The 19,568-nt window shown below is 41.9% G+C and overlaps 1 pseudogene; it reads right to left on the reverse strand.

The window, feature by feature from the left end:
- Positions 1–12,969: 12,969 nt before the first annotated feature.
- On the reverse strand, positions 12,970–13,082 carry LOC120981322 (annotated as a pseudogene).
- Positions 13,083–19,568: the final 6,486 nt, after the last annotated feature.

The raw sequence follows: 19,568 nt of genomic DNA on the forward strand, positions 1-19,568 counted from the left end.
TATAGTCTATGGGGTCTGTAGGCTCCGCTCGACTCAGTTATGCGCCGAATCCGTCCTTTCCGTTCTCCTGCTCCTATAACGGAGCAGGAGAACGGAAAGGCTGAACGCTGATGTGAACTAAGCCTTAGCCATGCACTACTGTCAAGCACAGCGAAAAAAACAATGGTAGTCTGTGGTACATTGGGAAAACCACATGGGACGTTAAAACACGTCTAAACCAGCATAGATACACAATTAGGAAACAGAAATTGGACTTACCTGTGTCAAAGCACTTCAAAGATGCAGGACACACTGAGCATGATTTAAGATTTTGAATATTAGAACAAGTATCAATGTCCAGAAGAGGTTGGGACAGGATTATGCAATTGAAAAGGAGAGAGCTATATTGGATTTTTGAGTTACAGACTCTCAAACCCAGGTCTTAAGGTAATATGAACATCTCCCCTTCCTTGAGTCCTTCCCACTAATCTCTTGTACGGTTTTTACATGTGCAACATTACTATTCATTCAAGTTTTTTAGTAGTTTTTCTGTTTTCATACAGATGAATATACCAATGTTGATACTAATGGATTGCCTCCTTGGAAGCCTCAAGACAGCAGGACCAGACAGGCTGATGCGGATAATTTTTAATTTTTTTTGCTTTTTATGTGAATAAATGTAATGGGACGTGGGATGCCACAATCAGGAATAGACCCTATTTATCATAAAGTGAGGTCACAGACTTATCGCCTACTGCCCTTATTATGGGGGCGATGTGTTTGGCCACCTTAGATTTAAATATATAGCCTTTTGAGGATGGATGTTATTTTCAAATATGGGGCAGATTGATCCAGGAGTGGGACAGAGATGCATGGTCACGTAATAGTGACATTAGCATTTTTTCACTAATTTTTGAGTGCTGCCTTCGCTCTTTTTTGTTATATTCGGCAAGACCTTGGTCCCTGGTCTTTTGAAGGTATTGCACCGCCAATTTGTTTGTGTGCTGCTCTTTGACTTTTTTTGTTTGTCCAAAACAGTAGATACAGTCCTGATCAAAAGTTTAAGACCACTTGAAAAATGGCAAAAAAATCATATTTAGCATGGCTGGATCTTAACAAGGTTCCAAGTAGAGCTTCAACATGCAACAAGAAGAAATGGGAGTGAGACAAAATATTTTTTGAGCATTCAATTTGTATGAAAACAACGAATAAACTGAAACAGGCTGTTTTTCAGCTGATTAAAAGTTTAGGACCACACCTCCAAAAAAAAACTAAACCCCCCCAAAACAGAAATCCAACTTCCAAACATGAACTCAGTAATGAGTAGCTCCGCCGTTATTGTTGATCACTTATAAAATTCGTTTTGGCATGCTTGATGCAAGCATTTCCATGAGGTGAGTGGGAACATTTCTCCAAGTGGTGAAGACGGCCGCACAAAGGCCATCTACTGTCTGGAACTGTTGTCCATTTTTGTAAACTTCCCTTGCCATCCATCCCCAAAGGTTCTCAATTGGATTTAGATCAGGGGAACACGCAAGATGGCCATAAGAGTGATGTTATTCTCCTGGAAGAAGTCCCTTGTCCTGCGGGCATTGTGTACTGTAGCGTTGTCCTGTTGAAAAACCCAGTCGTTACCACACAGACGAGGGCCCTCAGTCATGAGGAATGCTCTCTGCAACATCTGGACATAGCCAGCGGCCGTTTGACGCCCCCTGCACTTCCTGAAGCTCCATTGTTCCACTGAAGGAAAAAGCACCACAGACCATTATGGCATCCCCTCCACTGTGCACGTAGAAAACATCTCAGGTGGGATCTGCTTGTCATGCCTGTAATGTTGGAAACCATCAGGACCATCAAGGTTACATTTTTTCTCATCAGAGAATAAAACTTTCTTCCACCTTTGAATGTCCCATGTTTGGTGCTCTCTTGCAAAGTCCAAACGAGCAGTTCTGTGGCGTTCAAGGAGACGAGGTCTTCGAAGAAATTTTTTGTTTTTAAAGCCCTTCAGTCTCAGATGCCGTCTGATGGTTATGGGGCTGCAGTCAGCACCAGTAAGGGCCTTAATTTGGGTCGAGGATCGTCCAGTGTCTTGACGGACGGCCAATTGGATCCTCCGGCTCAGTGCTGATGAAATTTTTTTGGGTCTTCCACTTGATTTTTTTGTTCCATAACCCTCAGGATCATTTAAGAAATTCCAAATTACTGTCTTACTGCATCCCACCTCAGCAGCGATGGCGCACTGTGAGAGACCCTGCTTATGCAGTTCAACAACCCGACCACGATCAAAAAGGGAGAGTTTTTTTTTGCCTTTGCTATCACAACGTGTGACTTCCTGACAGAAAATGACAATGAATCCACATCTTTGCACAGATTTGGCCTTTTAAAGGCATGTGGTCCTAAAATTTGGATCAGCTGAAAAACTGCCTGTTTCAGTTTAATCGTTATTTTCAATTAATTGAATGCTCAAAAAATGTTTTGTCTCACTCCCATCTCTTCTTGTTGCATGTTGAAGCTCTACTTGGAACCTTGTTAAGATCCAACAATGTAAAATCAGATTTTTTTTGCCATTTTTTAAGTGGTCTTAAACTTTTGATCAGGACTGTATATGCACTGAATTGTGCCACATTTTGTGTCAAGGTTGAGTCACAAAAACAACAGTAAATCTTGGCCATTATTTTTACTATCAAAGTAGCTGAAATTTTATGTATTTTAGGTGGTAACTGAGTGGGGTGTTTTCAGCTTATCTTGACGGTACCCCTGATTTCAGAACATACTATCTGAAAATTGTACATCACTTTTAATGTATGTGTATTCATCTTTTCTTAGTACACAAATATATTCAGCACCCTTCTCTGCACTGCAAAGTATTGATATTGGGGTGAATAAATACAGTGTAGTTTCTTCCAGCAGTTTAATATACTATAATGAGATTTCAGTCAAGTAAGACCTTTCTCAAGTTTTTTTGTCGATTCTGGAAGGTCTAATTAAAAAATCTACACTAGATGGACAAACATATAGGCACACACCTCTTGATCATTGGATTCAGGTGTTTTATTCAGTCCTATTGCCACAGGTGTATAAAATTCATGCTTTTGTGAATGAATGGGTCATTCTAAAGTTTTCACCGAATTCCAGCGTGGTCCTGTAATAAGATACCACCGTTGCAACAAGTCAGTTCATACAATTTTGTCCCTTATAAATATTCCAACTGTGAGTGGTGTTATTTTAAAGTGCAAATGTTTAGGAACCACAACAAGTCAGCCACAAAGTGGATACCAAGTAAAGTTACAGACCGGGATCGCCAAGTGCATAAAAGTGCACAAAAGTCACCAACGCTCTGTTAACTCCATAACTGCAGAGCTCCAAACCCCCTCTGGCTTTAACATCAGTACAAAAACTGTGCACTGAAGGCATCATAGCATGGGTTTCTTTGGTCAGGCAGCTGTATGTAAGCCTCCAAGCTTCAGATGGAATGATCTAAAGAATGCCACACTGGACTCTCGAGCAGCAGAAACACATTCTGTGGAGTGAGGGATCAAGCCTCTCTGACTGCCTATGCCTGATGGATGAGTTTTGGTTTGATGATTGCCAGAAGAACGTTGCCTGATTGCAAACTGCATTGTGTCAACTGTAAAGTTCGGTGGAGAAGAGATAATGATATGGAGTTTTCCTGGAATTCTCCTGGTATTCACCCTTTAACCCCTGTTCAGGAATCTGGACTTTGCTGCAGTGGAGCCACCAGGCTGCTACCTCTTGGAGCAGTCCTGATGTGGTTGACAGCTGACCCCCAAGGCCAGAGCAACAGGTGTGGAGCACCAAAGGATCAGGCAAAACTCATAGTCAGTAACAGGCCAAGGTCAGGCAGAATTCATGCTAATACGTGGAACAAGTCCAAGGTTGGCAGCAGAGAATCACTATGGTAAATATTTACTTCAAAGACCCTTTGGACCCGGGAATTAAATATTGCCGTTCAAATAGCCTAAGGCTAATAGGTTCCTGTTTCTGGTCTAATTTAAAACGTAACATTTATTTCATTTTTATTAAAAGAGGTATAAACGGGAAGAAAAAAAAAATTGTTAAAAATGGGGTGTGGCTGGGCTCTGCGGCAAGGCATAATGTAATGTCTTGTTAGTGAGATACTTTACCAACAGACACTTGCCTCTATATTCTCTCTCTATCAGTATCTGGGGATAAGATGTTTTCTCAGTTCTCAACTTTCTGACTATTTGTCCTTTAGATATTGAGATCTTAACTCTATATCCCTATATATTGTGATTAGAGGAGCGCTGTTGTCTGGTATTACTTGCCTGTCCCTACATTCATTAGTTTTCACCTATAAATCGATTCACCCTGCCGCTTGTGTCCGTATACTAAGTGTCTGCAGTACACTGAGACACGGTCACTAAGTCGCAGCCACACTTAGCCTAAAACCTAAATTGCAGCTCCCCCGACATGTTTCACCACTACTGTGGCGTCTTCAGGGGAAATGGAGCTACTAACAACACGAGCGTCATTTAAACCAGTGTTTATAACTACTATAGGCGGGTCTTTTCTCTTCTGATCTCCAATGAGCGAACAGCGCTTGTGTGACAGCAATGCAATCTGGCCAATAGATCTCAGTCTAAGCGATTCGTCGATCATGAGTGTCACCAATACCTTCAGAGCATATGAGCCTGCGTAAGAACTTTTACCTTCGTATCAACGTATTTCGAACATCTGCGCATGTCCTGTAGGCCGCATGTCCTGTAGGCGGATGTCCTGTATGTCTCTCCATCTGCGCTTACCTCCCGATTCCATCTCCGAAAAAAACTAAGTGGGGGCGCATACTGTTTCAGTTTCCAACTCCAATATCAGAGTGAGGGCGCATGCTCGAGGACTTAGGAAAAGATTTTGAAAAGTTTCCTACAGCGCATGTCTTCTGACTTTATCTACTATTCAGAGGTATCGCTAATTGTTACAGCGCATGTCTTCTGACTTAGTCTACTATTTTATGTTATCTTTCTCAGCGCGCATGTCTTAAGTCTTAGTTTTTTTTATACAGAGAGTGCAGTATTATTAGGCAAGTTGTATTTTTAAGGATTCATTTTATTATTGAACAACAACCATGTTCTCAATGAACCCAAAAAACTCATTAATATCAAAGCTGAATATTTTTGGAAGTAGTTTTTAGTTTGTTTTTAGTTTTAGCTATTTTAGGGGGATATCTGTGTGTGCAGGTGACTATTACTGTGCATAATTATTAGGCAACTTAACAAAAAACAAATATATACCCATTTCAATTATTTATTTTTACCAGTGAAACCAATATAACATCTCAACATTCACAAATATACATTTCTGACATTCAAAAACAAAACAAAAACAAATCCGTGACCAATATAGCCACCTTTCTTTGCAAGGACACTCAAAAGCCTGCCATCCATGGATTCTGTCAGTGTTTTGATCTGTTCACCATCAACATTGCGTGCAGCAGCAACCACAGCCTCCCAGACACTGTTCAGAGAGGTGTACTGTTTTCCCTCCTTGTAAATCTCACATTTGATGATGGACCACAGGTTCTCAATGGGGTTCAGATCAGGTGAACAAGGAGGCCATGTCATTAGATTTTCTTCTTTTATACCCTTTCTTGCCAGCCACGCTGTGGAGTACTTGGACGCGTGTGATGGAGCATTGTCCTGCATGAAAATCATGTTTTTCTTGAAGGATGCAGACTTCTTCCTGTACCACTGCTTGAAGAAGGTGTCTTCCAGAAACTGGCAGTAGGACTGGGAGTTGAGCTTGACTCCATCCTCAACCCGAAAAGGCCCCACAAGCTCATCTTTGATGATACCAGCCCAAACCAGTACTCCACCTCCACCTTGCTGGCGTCTGAGTCGGACTGGAGCTCTCTGCCCTTTACCAATCCAGCCACGGGCCCATCCATCTGGCCCATCAAGACTCACTCTCATTTCATCAGTCCATAAAACCTTAGAAAAATCAGTCTTGAGATATTTCTTGGCCCAGTCTTGACGTTTCAGCTTGTGTGTCTTGTTCAGTGGTGGTCGTCTTTCAGCCTTTCTTACCTTGGCCATGTCTCTGAGTATTGCACACCTTGTGCTTTTGGGCACTCCAGTGATGTTGCAGCTCTGAAATATGGCCAAACTGGTGGCAAGTGGCATCTTGGCAGCTGCACGCTTGACTTTTCTCAGTTCATGGGCAGTTATTTTGCGCCTTGGTTTTTCCACACGCTTCTTGCGACCCTGTTGACTATTTTGAATGAAACGCTTGATTGTTCGATGATCACGCTTCAGAAGCTTTGCAATTTTAAGAGTGCTGCATCCCTCTGCAAGATATCTCACTATTTTTGACTTTACTGAGCCTGTCAAGTCCTTCTTTTGACCCATTTTGCCAAAGGAAAGGAAGTTGCCTAATAATTATGCACACCTAATATAGGGTGTTGATGTCATTAGACCACACCCCTTCTCATTACAGAGATGCACATCACCTAATATGCTTAATTGGTAGTAGGCTTTCGAGCCTATACAGCTTGGAGTAAGACAACATGCATAAAGAGGATGATGTGGTCAAAATACTCATTTGCCTAATAATTCTGCACGCAGTGTAGAAACAGAGTGGGTGCACATGTCTTCTGACTTAATCTACTATTCAATGTTATCTTTATTGATGTGCATGTCTTAAGTCTTAATTTTTTGATACAGAGTGGAGGCGCATGCGCTAGAACTTTAACTCAATCCTATGTCTTCAGAGTATATTGCACATATCTTAAAGCCAACGCTGCGCATATGTGCTAGCTAGGTCATCAGTAGACTTGAGGACTGATATCCACTGTGCATATCTACTGGCTTTATTTCTTTCTGAGAGTTTTCTATCCTACTGTAATGTTCATTAGTCTCATAATATTTAATCTATGAGTGGATAATTAGTCCATTTTTTATTTAATTTTTTAAAAACTCTATGACTAATGCTGACTGTAGGTAAATATTGGCCTTCTTCTTCTTTCTTCACTGTTGCTTTTTCCTGTGTTGTATTGATGTTGTAATCTAGTATTCTAGGTTTTCTTCTGTTTTAATAATATCTTATTAATTCTTAGATAAATTCCGTGAAGGAAAAACCTTCATTCAATCCATATGGACTCATAGTATTTAATCTATGGATCCAGCGAGCCTCACTTTGTAGGAGTTTCTTGTCTAGATTACCCCCTCTTGGTCCCATGGATATTTTTTCAATACCCCAGAAACTTAGAAGGGAGCTCTTGTTGCCATGTATATATTTAAGGTGTCTACCTATAGGGGTGTCTTTGTCGGTTTCAATTGTACTCAAATGGCCTGAGATGCGGCGTCTCAATTCCTGTATAGTTTTACCCACATATAGTTTAGGACATGGACAGGAGGCTATGTAGATGACCCCCTGTGTTCTGCATGTAATGAGTTGTCTAATTTCATATTCTTTTTTATCCCCAGGGTTGATGAACTTTTTTATCCGGGGTATATACTTACAGAAGGAGCAGTCTCCACATGATGATGAGCCCCGATACCTCTCCCTTGTTTCTCCAGTCCGAATTCTCTCCTCCGCTAGATGACTATGAACCAGTTGGTCCTTCAGATTTGGGCCTCTCCTGTATGTTACAGATGGATTTGGGGTAAGTACCATACCTAGGTCTCTGTCAGATTGTATTATATGCTAATATTTCTTAAGGATACGACATATCTCTCTATTATATCCATCGTATGTCCCTATGCATCTGATGATTGCACTATTTTTTGATGCTGTTGTCTTTAATAAATCTTCTCTATCCAACCTCTTGGCTCTGTTATATGCATTTTTTAGAGGCCTAGTTGGATAGCCTCTCTTTCTGAACCTTTGGAACAGTTGTTCGCTTTCTTTACTAAAAGAGGTCTCATCGGAGCAGTTACGGCGTGCCCTCAGGTACTGGCCCGTCGGAATTCCCCTTTTCAGGGGGGACGGGTGCCAGCTATTCCAATGTAAATAGCTGTTTGTTGCAGTGGGTTTTCTGTGAACCTCTGTGATCAGGTGTCCATCCTCTGCTTTCTTTATATTTTTAAATCAAGGAACACAATCTCCTTATCCTGAATTTCATAGGTGTATTCCATTCCTATATTATTATTATTCAGTGTCTGAGTGAAGTCTTGAAATAGTGAATGGCCCCCGTCCCATAGAATGAGCATGTCGTCGATATATCTGCCCCAAAATATAATGTGGCAGACATACGACGACATCTCTTCCGTGAAAACATAATTATTTTCCCACCACCCTAAAAATAAATTTGCATACGTTGGGGCACATGACGTCAACATCGCTGTCCCATTGATTTGTTTATAGTGTCCCTGAAAAATGAAAAAATTGTGCTTCAAAATAAACTTAAGTGATGACAAAACAAACTCATTGTGCTTTTTGAAATTTTGGCTCCTTGTGTTAAGATAATATTCAACCGCGTGTATTCCTAGTGAGTGCTGGATATTACTGTAGCATGCTACGGTTTTATCTCCGGCGAAAAAAACTGAAGACTTGCCTGAATGCCGGATCCGGCATTTTTTCCCATAGGAATGTATTAGTGCCGGATCCGGCATTCAGAATACCGGAATGCCGGATCCGTCCTTCCGGTCTGCGCATGCGCAGACTGAAAAAAAGGTGAAAAAAATAAATGCCGGATCCGTTTTGCCGGATGACACCGGAAAGACGGATCCGGCATTTCAATGCATTTTTTCGACTGATCAGGCATTTTTAAGACTGATCAGGATCCTGATCAGTCTTACTAATGCCATCAGTTGGCATACGTTTTGCCTGATCCGGCAGGCAGTTCCGGCGACGGAACTGCTTGCCGGATCTCTCTGCCGCAAGTGTGAAAGTAGCCTAAGTCACTGAAAAAAGGTGATAAGACATTCTTCAGATACATAAATTAAAACAAGGAATTACCAAATTAAAAACAAAAGAAGGAAGGTATATGGAAGAAGATGAACTAGCTGACAGCCTCAATAAATACTTCTGTTCAGTTTTTACAAAGGAAAATGAAGGAAAAGGACCTCAGTTAGGAAGGAAGACTAATTAATCTTTTGATGCATGTGTCTTTACAGAGGAAGAGGTTCTAAGTCAGCTGTCTAAAATTAATACATATAAGTCACAGGGGCCTGATGGGATACACCCAAAGCTATTAAAAGAGCTTAGCAGTGAACTAGCAAAACCATTAACAGATTTATTTAACCAATCACTGATAACAGGAGTCGTCCCAGAAGATTGGAAATTAGCAAATGTTGTACCCATTCACAAGAAAGGTAGTAGGGAGGAATTGGGGAACTATAGGCCAGTAAGCCTGACATCAATAGTGGGGAAATTAATGGAAACCATACTTAAGGAGAGGATTGTGGACCATCTAAAAATAATCTTATTGATTTTTTTGATTGGGTGACTAAAATAATAGATGGAGGAGGTGCAGTAGACATCGCTTATCTAGACTTTAGTAAGGCTTTTGATACTGTCCCACATAGAAGGCTTATCAATAAATTGCAATCTTTGTGCTTGGACTCCCATATTGTTGAATGGATTAGGCAGTGGCTGAGGGACAGGCAACAGAGGGTTGTAGTCAATAGAGTATGGTCTTGTTACCAGTGGAGTACCTCAGGAATCTGTTCTGGGACCCATATTGTTTAATATCTTAATCAGCGAAATTGCAGAAGGCCTCGATGGTAAGGTGTGTCTTTTTGCTGATGACACAAAGATTTGTAACAGGGTTGATGCTCCTGGAGGGATACACCAAATGGAAAAGGATTTAGGAAAACTAGAAGAATGGTCAGAACTCTGGAAACTGAAATTTAATGTGGATAAGTGCAAGATAATGCACCTGGGGCGTAAAAACCCAAGGGCAGAATATAAAATCAGTGATACAGTCCTAACCTCACTATCTGAGGAAAGGGATTTAGGGATCATTATTTCAGAAGACTTAAAGGTAGTCAGACAATGTCATAGAGCAGCAGGAAATGCTAGCAGAATGCTTGGGTGTATAGGGAGAGGCATTACCAGTAGAAAGAGGGAGGTGCTCATGCCGCTCTACAGAGCACTAGTGAGACCTCATTTGGAGTATTGTGCGCAGTACTGGAGACCATATCTCCAGAAGGATATTGATACTTTGGAGAGAGTTCAGAGAAGAGCTACTAAACTAGTACATGGATTGCAGGATAAAACTTACCAGGAAAGATTAAAGGACCTTAACATGCATAGCTTGGAAGAAAGACAAGACAGAGGGGATATGATAGAAACTTTTAAATACAAAGGGAATCAACAAGGTAAAAGAGGAGAGAATATTTAAAAGAAGAAAAACTGCTACAAGAGGACATCGTTTTAAATTAGAGGGGCAAAGGTTTAAAAGTAATATCAGGAAGTATTACTTTACTGAGAGAGTAGTGGATGCATGGAATAGCCTTCCTGCAGAAGTGGTAGCTGCAAATACAGTGAAGGAGTTTAAGCATGCATGGGATAGGCATAAGGCCATCCTTCATATAAGATAGGGCCAGGGGCTATCCCTAGTATTCAGTATATTGGGCAGACTAGATGGGCCAAATGGTTCTTATCTGCCGACACATTCTATGTTTCTATGCTACACGATGGTAGACATGGCCCTCTCCCAACTTTTTTATATGATTTGCTGCCATCAAGTTCTAAATTAGTTAATTTTTTTTTCATGAAATGTCTCACTTCCAACATCTTATCTGTGTTCTATGTTCGATCTTGAATAGAATTTGAGTCTATGAGATTTGCACATCATTGCATTCTGTTTTTACTTACGTTTATTTACATTTTACACAGCGTTCCAATGTTTTTGGAATTGGGTTTGTATTTCCTGAACATAATTATGGGGTGGCCGACTTTCCTGAGCTGCTGTTAACAGCATTTAAACATATGCTTTACAGCAGCCTCATGGACCATAGACACAATAGACTAAAGATGGTCATTGACTTCTATTGACTTCTATGGGAGAATGTTTATGTTCTGTAACTTGAGCAGGGAGGGAGAGCAGATAGGCTGTGGCCTACGTGTTATCTACGGTATATGCAGGTGTTATGTTTTATTTTAATCCTGCCTGTGACAATGATGACTCATGAAAAGTGATCTGTACAGAACAGGAACTGTTGGCATATGATTGGGCAGAGACACAAAAATGGCAACAAATTGAAAAAAAGATAAATGCCACTAGCAAAAACGCTTGCATTTTATAATTAAAAGAGACTTTCAGCTAACATCTGCAGCTGGGTTTAAAAAACACAAAATACAAATACCTAGGGATTTTTTTCCACTACTAGAAGTGATGGAATATCTATGGGATATTATACTTCCTAATTGGTGAGGGTCTTTCCTGCACGGTGACACATCAGATTTCTCACTTCCTTTCTCTTAAAGGGGTTGTTTATTTATTCATTGCGCTTATATAACGCTACTATATTCCGCACCCCTAGCATCACGCTGTCCCCAGTGGAGCTCACAACTGATAGTCCTCTATCAGTATGTCTTTGGAGTGTGGGAGAAAACCGAAACACATGGTGGAAACCCACACAAACACGGAGAGAACATACAAACTCCATGCAGATGGTGACCTTGGTCAGATTCGAACCTAGGATCCCAGCTTTTTTAGATTTATATCAAGTTGACATATCAGGGGGCATGTCCATTGTGCTGCACCTCTCTCCCTATATGCGGTCATCTCAGTGAGCCACACAAAGAAATAAGAAAAAAGAACAAAAAACAGGTGGCAAGAGGAGAAAAAAGACAGGAGGCAGCGCCTCATGGGTGGTGCTGTTTGGTTAAGGAAATGACATAAACAATAGTTGTGCTTACCATTAGTTGTTGTGAAGAGTCACAACAGCTATATTTCACTTTGCTGATAATTGCCCGATCAGCATGCGGGATGCCTGCGTTGTTGCATTGGTTCCTACCGGTGCCGGAGATACGGTCATCGGGATGAAATGATCAGTAGCGAATAGAAGGAAAAAAGTGGAACCTCTATATCTGCGCTTTTAGTAGGAGTCTGGTACCAGGTAGGTATTGGTAAAAGCAGACGATGATTTATTTTCAGTCAATGTGTTAGGTATTACTGTCCTGATGAAGGGGCGTTCTGCCCTTGAAACGCGTTGACTGAAAATAAATCATCGTCTGCTTTTACCTATACCTACCTGGTACCAGACTCCGATATAAAGGTTCCATTTGTTTTCCTTCTCTTCTCTACTGAAAAAACAGGTGGCGCTATACAGATACATTTTATTGAATAACTCAGTGACTATGCTAAATTTGTAATTAAAAAAGTATTCAGTTCCAGGTGAGGTGCTGATTTGAAAACTGTAGAATATTTTTCATGGGACAATCCCTTTAATTTCCAACTCCACCCATCCATTGGTTGAACTTGATGGACTTGTTTTTTTCTTTATGAAAGGCCAAGGTAGGTGCTTTCTATACCCATGCAACAAAATAGTGCAGCATGCCACACAAAAACATGCACTAGGTTGTGGTCCATCGCAGGTCCCCTCCGTAAGAGAAGGGCCCCCCATAAACCATTCCTAGTCCCTCTTGGCCAGAAGGCTCCTGCAAAGGTCCAGGACAAGACCTCAGAGGTTGCCCATAATGGCGCCACTACCCTGAAAAGTCCTAGTGACAAACAACGTGGAAAGTGAATAAAAAAATAAATGTGAATGTATGCTGATATATAGCCCAGACATCCGTCCGGAATTATAAAAATTCCTCCTCCTTATGCCAGGCTGGAAGGCCGGGCAAAGAATAGAGGTGAGTGCGCTCAAAATGTGTGAAAGAGAAGGCAAATGTGCCGTCATTCAGTGGGGTCCCACCCCCAGCGAGTTCAGGCCCCCCCAGGGTCACCACTCCTGGGGCACTTCTGGAACTTGGGCTTTCAAACACATCTCAGCCCTGGCTTCGATTTGGTGGTCCCTTGTTCATCTAGCATTGGGTGCATTGGCCCCAAGCCGTACACCCTAGGGATGACTGTGTGGTTCTCTGTTCTACATCCTGGCAGTGGCTCTGAACCATCAGGACACTGATAAGAACAGATACTACACTTGATCATATCAAAAAGGCCGAGAAGCGAACTTGGTGGGCTTGTGTCTATTTTCAACCGTATTAACGATGTGATACCAGCTATGCATGAAAGTACTACATAGGCCCAGCGGGTAACAATCTCCTTGTGGAGAGTGCCTGGTACTGGCTCGACTATAATCCTAAATGAAGTATCAAGGCCTTTTTATAAGGTTGATTATTGACGTATAGGATAGCTACCTTCCAACTGGTGACACCACTTCCTTTTCTTTCTTTTTTTTGTTGTTGAAAGGGCTATTTTTGCATATCCAGGCCCATTCACTTGAAAACAGTGTCTCTCGCTCTGTCAGACCTGGTTTTCCATGCATTACATGGATGGTTATTCATGCACTTATTTCCCAGTACCCAACACCCACCCTTATTCCTCCAACTACCACCCTCCCAGGACTACACTAGGACTATGAAGGTAAAACAGCATGCTGCAGCATGTAAAGCAACATTTCTCTTGCAGTAAGGAGACACGGCTTCCCCTCGTAATTAAAAATAATTGTAGGGTGTACGAGAAGCCAGAGCTTAAAAAAAAAAAATTATGTAACTCCTGAAACTTTCTGAAAGCCCCATTTCCAACTCTTCCAAATCAGTTTTGAAGTACAGGAGTTTCCATTGGCTGTTGACACTGAAATTAGATTTTTTCACTTCTAGTCTCCAAATGTTGGAGTCTTAAAGGGCCATACCCATCTCAGATATTGATAGTATATCACCAGAATATGCTACCAATGTCAAATAGATGCGGTTCCGCCTCTTGGATCAGCTCCTATCTCCAAAACGGGGTCCTCGAAGAGAAGGAGAATGCACCATACATGCGTGGTGGGCTCTACATTCAATGCTATGGGAGTTCCAAAAATCGCTGAGTCCCATAGCGATGAATAGAGAGCTCACCATGTATGCACGGCCACCTCTCCATTCACAGCTATAGGACTGCTGGAAACAGCTAAGCCACCACTCAGCTACTTTCAGAACTCCCGTAGCTGTGAATGGAGGGTGTCTGCACTTGCGCTGTGTGCTCTCCTTCACTTTAGGGAGCCAGTTCTGGTAGTAGGAGTGAGTCCCAGAGGTGGCATCCACGTCTTTTAGAGAATGGTGGCATATCCTAGGGGCCACCAAGGTCTGAGATGGGAATACCCCTTTAAGTCAATCAGATATCCCAGGGGCAGACACAGAAGGCCTCCATGCTAGAACAGCATATGGGCCTAAAACTCTTCAATAGCTCATTATTATACTGTATCCTTCTAACAATCCATCAGTAATTTGAGAGCTATGAAATCCATTAACTCAGTCCCTAACATGCAATCTATTAGACAGTAGGAAGCTGTTTTTTAAGTGTGACGGTGGTCCCCATTGCCTACTGGGCCCCTGTGTAGCCGCACTTGTTGCGCGATGTGCAGCTGCCAGCAACTTGATAGTTCTCCGTAGACGTCAATCAGGAGACCAGAGCATCTGCGCTGACAAACAGGACAAAATAAAAAATAACGTAAGTCACCCAAAGCTTGGAAGTTCCATAATATGGTTGTATTTATTGTGTTCTGTAACCACTAGTAACCAAATGTTTTATTTGTACATAAAACATATTAATTTCTTTAACAACAATAGGAGGAAGGAAGGAATTCAGAAGAATAAACTAAAAAAGTAGCATTCTTAAACAGATATGCATTACTGCATGTTCACCACCAGGGGGTGACCCAGTCCATACTATAGAATTTAAATGCTCAGAGCATCTGTAGAGTGCAGGAGCATCGGGGATAAACAGACGTAGACTGGGTTGCAGTTGACTCTTTTCTGAAGAGGATGAGGTGGCAACTTCAGAACAATTTGGTGTTTAGACTTTGCATAGACTAGATGCAATCTTTGGGGATGTCTGCTACATTAATCCAATTTGCTTGTATCTCCAGCAGTAGTGTGGCTTGTACACTCCTGAGCTCCATACGTGGTCAGCTGCCGTGGTATCCAGATGGTTCTGACACTTTGCACAAAGACCATGAGGTTGCAACTTCTCCTGTCGCGGCTTTGGTCTCCTACTTTGGCTGCCCTGGTGCCCAGGTTCTGACTGTGACTGAGCTATAATATCTGGGGTCACCAACTAGAATTCCCAGCAGTTTCGGTGACACAACAAACTGCATGCATATGGATGAGAGCATCCTGTGCCTCATGGAGACTGCATCCTTCATGTGCCCCTGCGAACATGAAGATGCAAAACTGACCTGCTGAAAAGAAGACTGGTGTTTGTGGAAGTAGCTGTTAGTAGATCTTGTAGTGGAGGTCTCAGGGAGAAGCCTGCAAAAAGCAAGGGGACAGCAAGAAAACAGCAAAGGACGATCTTAACAGACATTGCAGGTCCTGTCACATGTTGTTTGGTGACATCGTTATGTGTTTTGAAGTTCTGGGCCCTGGAAAATGGTCTGTTATGCAACAGGGTGTGGCGGTGGATTCTCTAAGGCCTATCCATTTTATGTGGAGCATAGGGTCTACGGGATTATATGTTCTTTTTTTTTATTTTTTTATTTAATACATAATTTTATTATGACCAACCAAATACACATGATTGATAGCGCAATAAATAAAAACGCAGTTAAAAGACATAACAGGCTGGTGGTGCGTGGTCAGCAGAGCATTACATAAAATATGAGTGCAAAAAAAAAGAAAAAATCAAATCAGCAAGACGTTTAATACACCGTACTATATTGCCAGCGGGTATAAACACATGTGATGCGGTTAAAGAAAAACACTGCAGGCGTCCAACATTATATATGTGGAAACCACATGCAGTGTTCAAGACATGTGCACTTAAAGATATATAGGCATCAACATGAGTTACCACCAATAGTAATACCGTGAAGCTAAGTGTTAGTGCTGACCACACAACAGTCCACAACCAACACAGGTTTACAATCAATTCATTCATATAGTGTCCAAAAGAAAGATTGTTCATAATGTACATTGACATTTGCCCCCTCATTTGCCTGTTGTTGCTCTATTTTCCCCCAGTGTCGCCAGGAGCGCCGCACGGCCAAAAAAAAAAAAAAGGAGTCCTCTCCTGCATAACGGAAACGGGACGGATCCATTATGCAGGCCATAGACTTCTATTATGACGGAATGAATAACGAAATCCCTTTAAAGGCATTCCTTTATGCATTCCATCATAGAATTGCGTTATGGTCCGTGGTAATGGAATCCATAACGCAATTCTGCTTTTACCCCCAAACGAAGCGTGAACGAATTTCATACCATCTCATCCCTTCTAATGATAGTATTTAAGGTATTTTCAGATAAAGCAACTCCAAAATATTACAGCCAGGTACCAGTACCTCCTAATTTGACAACTCCTCTAATCAATTGACTTTTATCTGGTGTCTTTCTATGTGCAGAGAGGCCTATGGGCTAGGGTGCAGCTACTACTTTGCTATGCCCGTGGTAATTGGGCCACCCTTGACAAATGTCCCCAATCACAGTGTTTCAGTGGGTCCATGAATAAGAAATGTACACCACGGATATCTCGTTATTTCTTCTCTGGGAGTAAAAAAAAAAAGTCAGGAACTAAATTTTTTGAGGGGTTATGAGGGGGTCATGCGCTGCTTTCAAATCCAATAAAAGTGTAATTTTGCCATTCAGAGAGTTTATCCTCATACTTCCCAACCATTTCATCCTCCTGGGTCAATGTATCAGGTATATTGTTTTTGCCTCCTCCTGCACTCTTTTTGTACAAGTGGTGAAGGAGGAGGAAAAGGGGAAAAAGTCTCAATTTGTGCCAAAAATGTTGACTTTTCTACTCAAGAAAACTGGCCTACAACTTTGATACAATTCTTTCACTGTCTAGTACGTTCGTCCAGTATTAGGCCTCTTTCACACGACCGTATGGCTTTTTCAGTGTTTTGCGGTCCGTTTTAAACGGATCCGTTGTTTGTTTCCGTTGTGTTTCCGTTTCCGTTCCGTTTTTCCGTATGGCATATACAGTATACAGTAATTTCATAGAAAAAATTGGGCTGGGCATAACATCTTCAATAGATGGTTCCGCAAAAAACGGAACGGATGCGGAAGACATATGGATGCATTTCCGTATGTGTTCCGTTTTTTTTGCGGACCCATTGACTTGAATGGAGCCACGGAACGTGATTTGCGGGCAATAATAGGACATGTTCTATCTTTTAACGGAACGGAAAAACGGAAACGGAATGCATACGGAGTACATTCCGTTTTTTTTGCGGAACCATTGAAATCAATGGTTATGTATACGGACCGTATACGGAACGCAAAAAACGGCCCGTAAACGGGGGGGAAAAAACGGTCGTGTGAAAGAGGCCTTAGAAAGTGTCTGAAGGTGTTCCATAGTGCATGGAATTGTAGGAGGACAGGACAGATTAAAAAATACCAAAAAAGTTAGAAGTCGGCTGTAGCTTTTGACCAGTGCTGGTCTGGTGTCCTCAGCTTCACAGCCGAGCCTGTGGACCCCTCTCTGGTACCGGACTTTGTGGAGGGATTAGCTGCCAATAGTAACATTCAGTGGATTCTAGACACAATGTAGATATGAGAGTGGAGAGAGAAATATCCTTTCTACATGTTTAGAGTAGAAGTATAATTTATCGTGATCTCACCGCATCCTGATCGTGTTTTGTTATGATTTGCGACAGGACATTAAACAGAGGATCAGAACAATGCTTAAAAGGACAAACTAATTGAAGAGCAAGATAAATGTACACGCCACAGTCCTCAGGGAACCCAGCAAAGAGAAACCACTCACAGATGGAATGGAACTAAGCACAACATAGAAAAATAACATGTCTACATATTATTAAAGATGTACACTAGGAGTACAGAGAGGCATTGGAGAGAATCCATTGTGTCCAAAACTGCCCTGCTAAGTTATTTTGCAGTTAATATCAGGAGAAGTAAAGATTTCTAAGACCACAAAACGCTCAAATGTGACATATCATCTATACACAAAGAGGTTCTGCAGAAGACGTGGTTGTGATGTGGTAAAACTGGAGCATGATTAGGCAAGGTCCCTGATGGTGACTGTCTGGCAGGGGGGATAGTTCTTAACACAGTAAAAAAAAAGGCTCATTGAGACGGCCGTATGCTGTCCGCAAAAATGCAGATCCGTTTTTTTGCAGATTAGATGCTGTCCCATTCACTTCTATGGGGCCCTTTTCTTCCATTGCAATGCTCAGCAAAAAAAATGAAACATGTCCTATACTTGTCAGTGAAAATCAGGACATGGCCCTATTGAAGTCTATGGATCAGCAAAAAAACTGAATGCAATATGTTTTTTTTTGCGGACATACTGAACTGTCCGCCAAAAAACGGATCCGCATTTTGAGGACAGCATACGGCCGTCTGAATAAGCCCGAACATAGTTCAGAAGGCTGAATAAAGACATCCGTCAATCCAGTTAGGTCGTCGTGCAGAGGCTCGTAACTCTGTACCCCAAAACCTCAATAACCTGATGGCTGCCCTTCAAGAAGAGTGGGGTGCCATGCCTCAGCAGACAATAAGTAGACTTGTGAACAGCATGAGACGTCGTTGTCAAGCTGTAATTGATGCTTAAGGCCACATGACAAGTTATTGAGACACTGACATTTTTGTGGCGGTATACCCAGCACTGGTGTTGGCTTTTGTTTCAATACATTTTTTGAGATGAGGAAATCACCATTGCTGCTTCTACTCAAATGCCGGACTTTCATGATATAATATCACTAGAGCGTGAACTTTTTACGTTTTCCATAAATTTCACCCAAAAGCCAAATATCCCTAACTTTTTGTGAGTACTGTATATTGAAGAGAATAGGGCCCAATACTTACCCCTGAGGTACCCCACTAGTGACAGTGACCCAATCTGAGTGTGTACCGCTAATAACCACCCTCTGTTTTCTATCACTCAGCCAGTTACTTACCCACTTACAGACGTTTTCTCCCAGTCCGAGCATTCTCATTTTATATACTAACCTTTTATCTGCTTTGGAGAAGTCCAGATATACGACATCCATTGACTTACCCTGGTCAACTAAGCAACTAAGACCCAAGCACAGCTCAGTTCTTCAACTCAGCTCACTTTTACTCCAAGGAGCAAGGTGGTTACTCACAAAGGAAGGATATGCTTATTGGTTTCACAATGGGGAGAATTCTTGGTTGTAGGTTCTTGCAAACACCTAAAGTGGTTGGCTGTGGTGTCCTCCCCTTTAAATGGCTCTCTCGCAGTCTCTGGCTGCAGCTTGTCAATACCCAATACTCACAGACAGGGGTTTGATGACTCACTTACACCCAGCATGGTATCACCTTGAGTCTTGTTAATGACTTCAGCTTCCTTCAGTCTGTGTCTTAGGTCACACAGCCTTCCTTACACTACTGCGGCCTCAGATGTCTTGGCCCACTCCTGGCATGTTCACCTGACAACACTTTACAGTCTTTGCTACTTCTCTGGATCAGCACAATGCACCCCAACCTGCTGCCACCTGGTCTGCATCACAGCTACTCCCTGACCCAGCTGC

The sequence above is a fragment of the Bufo bufo genome, chromosome 10 (assembly GCF_905171765.1).
Source record: "Bufo bufo chromosome 10, aBufBuf1.1, whole genome shotgun sequence".
Taxonomy (NCBI): domain Eukaryota; kingdom Metazoa; phylum Chordata; class Amphibia; order Anura; family Bufonidae; genus Bufo; species Bufo bufo.